General features: G+C 28.5%; 1 long non-coding RNA gene across 1 annotated transcript; it reads right to left on the reverse strand.

The window, feature by feature from the left end:
• Nucleotides 1-3,724: 3,724 nt before the first annotated feature.
• Nucleotides 3,725-4,722, reverse strand: LOC147656858 (uncharacterized). Its single transcript, XR_015293834.1, has 2 exons — nt 4,150-4,722; nt 3,725-4,055 (listed from the first exon to the last, which is right to left on the reverse strand). It is a non-coding gene; the product is annotated as an uncharacterized LOC147656858 (long non-coding RNA).
• Between the last annotated feature and the right edge of the window lie 1,390 nt (nt 4,723-6,112).

The following is a 6,112-nucleotide window of genomic DNA, read 5'->3' on the forward strand; positions in this document are numbered from 1 at the left end:
TTTATCATTATTCCATAAATTATCTCTAGTTTTAAGCTTATCGATAAAACTTTCTCGATTACGTGTATTAATCGACAATACGAATTCATGCCGTTTACAAAACTTTTTTGCATTAAGCCGTTTTTCTTAAAATTTCTGTGTGACGTATAGCGCCTTGTTAATTCGTATCTAATAATCTTGAATTTCGTGACTAAATTTAGTCACAGGTTATATGCATGCATAGATAAATAACTCTAGTTGTAAAAAAAGGATTATAATTAATGAAACTAATATTTTCATTCAATACAATTTTTGATTTTAATTTAAATAGAAAAAATTAAAAACATAGAAGTTAATTATTTATGCATAAAATATTTTAATAAATTTTTTTTTTAAGTTTTTTTGACAGCAATTGCTATTATCAGACTCGGATTAAAAACTATTCATGAATAATTTTAATTAAAATTCATTTTAATAAATTTCAGTATTCAAATTTATAATTAAACTATTATTTTATAAAATGATAAAATTATTTTTTATGGTCATCGAATATTTACGATGACTAACAAAATTTTTAATTGCATGTTAATTAATTCATTCTATCCCTGTTTTTTATCACTTTTGCATTTTCTTCCATATCAATATTTACAATAAAAGTATTCGGCGTGTACCATGGTGTTCTATGGAATAAGCCGAAGATGTATTACGCGCAACAAGCTTTCGATTCCTTCTTTCGTAAACGACAAAAAAGAAAAGTTTTAATATTAAAAAGTGATGTGTGATGATATCGGCATTTGACGGCAGAGATGATCTCATAGAGCACCATTATAAAAATTCTTATAGCTAAGTGTGTGCGTTGAATGACTTAATATTAAACTGGATATCAATATGCAACAAGAAATTTTTCTTTCATCATTAGAATTATTTTTAATGAATAAAAATAAATATATACGATTGTTAATTTCGACATTTATAATAATTTATAATAAATTGTAGTAAAAAATTATAACAAAAATATAGAATCCGTCAATTATAAATAAATTTTTATTTTATATATACGAATTGTAAGAAAATTAAAATTTACTAATTAACCAAGAATAATGTTTTCTTTGTTGCACCTTATCCAAATTCGCTTTATATCAAGTATCATGGAAGTAATATTTTGGGGAGAAAAATACAATGTCCTAAGACATTCATGAAGTGTCAGATGTGAAACGATAACTTTACAATTTGAAATGATAAAAAAAAAATATATACATATATATAATTTCTGCAATGACGATATCTTTAATAATCTTCTATTTCATAATTAGGAATAAACCAATATTCATCAAGAACATAGGATGAATCCAAATCTCACGCAGTCATAGTTTCTCCCGAAAATATTTCCATTTCGTTTTCCTTATTTTATTACAAATTATTTCATGTTTGAAAATAATTGTTTGCTTGCCTAGAAATTTATTCATATTACTTATTCCTCGTCGAAACTATTCGTCTTTGCTAACTTTCCTAACATATACATATTTAGATATACATAATATGCAAAGGAAGCGGACATTTTACAAATTAAGGCAAACGTTATTTCACTGTAGGAGAAAATCTCAGCGAAATGGGACATCGTATCGACAATAAACAAATGTTTGGTAGCAGCATAAAGTCTCTAGCGTCGTTTTAATCGCTCTTTCCCTTCTTTTTCTTTTTTTTTTTCTTTTTTTTTTCTTTTTACTTCTTTCAGCTGTATATATTAATGGCAATGAAAAAATAGTTATCTACGTATCGCTTGCTCGATATGTTTCCTTCGAAATTCATCGCTCGTTGCAAAACAAAAAGAGAGGGGGAAAAAAAAAAATAAAAAAAAAATAAAGAAAAAAGAAACTTATTTATTTTTGATTTTGTTGATCCTTAATTAATGAAACGAAAAATACAATTTATTAGATAATCTAATATGTTTATTTTATATAACAAATCAATTGTTTTCGCATGCGTATTAATCAATTTGTTGCGAAACAGTGAAAATTAAACTAAATTATGCATTTATTGTTACATGTTCGTGTTAAATGTTACGAGAGATTGTTTCGAGTTCATTAATCGAGGATCAAAAAAAAAAAGAAAAGGATTCGACTTGAAAATCACACTGATTGGCTATGAAAGAAAATAAATGTTGCATTGCGTGAATTGTTGCTCGACAATTCTTCGAAACGAACGCTACATTATCTATCCACATTCTATGTTTCCTTAATTTATATCAACTTACATTAGTTACGTAATATTATCGTTTAATCTTACATTGTCGTTACAGTTATAATTATTATTAACGATCACTGATAATGAAATTGATCGCAATTATTCAGTGATTTTTACATTAAAAAACGTGATTGTTTAACTAAGCTGCATCCACTCGTATGCTCGAAATGATGATATCGTAATATTACATTTACAAGCGAGGATTAGTCGCCTTTTTTTGCCCCATTGGAAAGAACACCATACGCATCATTATCATTTAGCCATCAATGAGAAAATTGGTAAAAATTTCGACAATGATATAGATATTTCATATATGATGATCATGTGGTTGAATTCGTTCAACACGTCCAGACGATGATTATCAATTGACGTTCAAAGATTAAATATTAAACAATTTTTAAAGGAGATACATTATGGATACATGTAAAAAATGATTTGATTGATTTTTTTTTATGTTATGGTAATTGGTATGTACACGTTTTTATGATATTTTGAATGATTTATGCAGATATATGCCAAATTTTAATCAAATATTTATAATTTTTTAAGAGATACTGATACATACATATTCAGTTTCTGTTGTAGTAATATTTTCCAATATTATCCGTTTTGTTTAATATTTATAAATGTATATCAGATCAGTGCAACAGCATTTAATATTATTTCATATATATATATATAATTATTTTCAAATAGATTAGATATAATTTTTTTAATTATCATACAATATTTTAATTATTTAATAAAAAAAACAATCATCAACAATAGTCTGGGCGTATAAAATGAATCGAATCCAGATTTTTATGATAATTACCATTTATATGAAATAGAAAACATGAAATATGATTCTAACAGCCTTTCTGAGATCGACACGATCGTTTCTCGAGCAATTATCTCTAAATTTGACAATACGTTTAATCCAACAATCGAGAGTCTCGTTCACTACTTCCCTTCTTTTTAACACACACGAACGAGAGCAGTCTTAACGCCTACGGATTAAGCCTAAACATCGATTTATGTTTCGTAATATGAAGCACATCATTTATTAAATATTCCTGTATGTTTCAAACATTCGCGACCTCTATTCTTCGGCCGTGATACGTCCACCATAATAATTCGACTCACACGTGATAATAATTTAGATTTTCAAACGATTCAAACGAAAATCACGAGTTTCTTTATTCATTTTCCTTCTATTGGAATAGAACGTCATTATATCATTGTTCCACGATTTCGTTTACATCGCCATTCATTGAAACCGTGTTCCATTCGTCTCTGTCATCCCTCGTTGTTATAATATAAGTATCGTTACACGATAAAGAATTTTTGAAAACAGTGATGAATCTCTTTTTTGATGAATCACGAAGAGATGAGTCGAGATTTGATATTTTAAAAATTCAAATTCGAAACTTGATTTGGTGGAACTCTCAAAGGTCTCAGAAACCTAAAATGCTTATTTTATTCCTTTTATTCTTTTCTTTTCCTTTTTAAAGAAGAATTCTTTTTTGTTTATTTTTGTTTATTTAAAACTTTATTTAAAACATTATTTAAAACTTTATTTAAAACTTTTATTTAAAACATAATAAATTTTGATTTGAGAAATTCTTTAAATTGTAGTAAGGCTATAGTAAACATCTTTTAATGTCTTACCTTGATGAAAATAAAATTAAGTATTAATCAAGATAATTATTATATAGGTTTCGAAGTTTCGAGTTTCCCATCCTCAATGGAAACGATGGAAACATGTCATGAGAATCAACGAATCTTGGTGTTCCAATGAAGCACATAAAATCCTGCACTTAATTCAAGCGCATATCGTAATCGTTATGTATCTGTACATAAACAGTCCGTGAAATTAATTACTAATTTAAAAGACACATGTATACGTATATGTCTAAATTATTTATATATATATATATCGCAAACCTTTCTTCTCGCTTTGTTCCTTAAATTCTCTCCTCGAATAATTTCGTCGATCATAAAAATATTTTATGAAATATATCGTCGCTCGTAAAATTTACTAGCTTAATTAGAACGTACACAAAGTTATCTCGATTGAAATCGACTTGGTGCGATCGTTTTTTTTTTATTTTTTATTTTTTTTTATACTATCCAAATATTAGATTTACCAGAGTATGTGTATATATATATACTTCCTTCTGTTCAGCCATTTCTCATAGTTTTTTTATTCTTTTCCTCTTTTTGAAAACTTGTCTCATCTCAAATACAGACAGAGTATTGACAAGACATTGTCGTGATAATTTAGCAGGAACTCGATATTTGAAAGTAACTGTGCTCTTCTATGCTATGATTACGTGATTTATAAATGGATGTCAAAGAAATTATCCAAGGTAATGCTAAATTATCATTGCTATCTTAAATGATGGTTCAATGAAGTAAGTTGCAATTCGTTTGTGAGCTTTCTCATTTCAGAGAATCAAAATATCAATTGGATATGATTATTCTATTCGGTTAAGAAGCCTCCTCTTCGAGCACACCGACTCTCGTCACACTGTTCCACTTTTCAAAATATCCCTTCCTCCCCCCTCCCTCATTTTTCCTCGAAAATTTGTTTTTACAGCTACTACTTAATATTTCGAAGATATGTGCAAATACATCATGCGGTGATAGATATACGTTAGTGTGAGAATTTATTCGTTTAAATGTTATTACTGGCAAGTAAATCGGGTGCATCGAGACCCGACTAAAAATATTCTGCGAGTGTGTGCAGGGTGTTTGTTGACTATAACAAGGCCGCTCCAAGCTACTTACATACACACACGGTTCACTTGATCGTTTCCAAATCGCAAATTTTAAGCATCACTTCTATCGTTGTTCTTCCCTTTCCTCCATTCTTCTTTCATCCTCTTTCGTTTTATATATAATATATGTATATGTATATTTTTTTTTTTCTATGAAGTGAGATTGTTGCAATGAAGTAATCAATTAATCTAAATTTTCATAGAAAAAATTTGCGATTGATTATACAATTTCCTTTCACATCAGCGGCACATCATCATTCTATTATATTACTTTTTTTGTTTTTTTCTTTTTAATATAATATTTAAACGATTAATTAATGTGCTTCAGAGTCAGACTTGTATCTTGGCGATTTGAACACAATGAAGTCTCGAAGAACGAAATTGCTTTTTTGGTCTCTTTGGTGGTAAACGATGCTTCTCCCGAACAATCGAAAAATTTTCAGCGTTCGTTAGTTGTAAAGCAGCCTTCGAAATTGTCTCTCTCACGGACAATTTCGTGATTCTTCTTTTTCTTCTTCTTCTTCTTCTTCATCTTCTTCTTCCCATTGTCGAAGATTTTTCGAAGAATTGTGTATATACGAACTCCTCGATAACGATTGAACTTTCATCGTTGGTACAGTCTTGAACGAGAGAGTGCAACGAAAGGCAGATACCTTAAGATTTCGTGCGTACGAGATTTTTTTCACGTGTCGAAACGCTATTCTTGTTTTCACCTCTTCACCTGCAGCGTTTTTTTTGCAATCTTTTCCTGAGTTGCGATCCAATTTCGTGATACATTCAAATAATTTGCCCTTTTCGCACATGATGAAAAGAAAAATAGAAATAAATAAAAAATAGGCTAAAAATAGAAAAGTAGAAAAATAAAAATAAAAAATACTTTCCTCCATGAAAGATAAATGAAATCATCCTGATATGTTTACGTAAAATATAATGCAATCTAGAGGAATAGAAATAAAGACTAATACTCTTTGCAATACTCTCTTCTCCATAATCGAGAGCATCATCGTATCTCTAAAATATAATCATAATATATAATGTAAGTTATATATTAAAATATAGCAAGTGAAAAAAAAATCATTGATAAAAAAAATCTAACCTCTTTTTGATCGCGACTCACAGATCGGTTT

Source organism: Apis florea, unplaced genomic scaffold, assembly GCF_048593485.1.
Source record: "Apis florea isolate Af1SG1 unplaced genomic scaffold, ASM4859348v1 contig_3496_pilon, whole genome shotgun sequence".
In the NCBI taxonomy this organism is placed as follows: domain Eukaryota; kingdom Metazoa; phylum Arthropoda; class Insecta; order Hymenoptera; family Apidae; genus Apis; species Apis florea.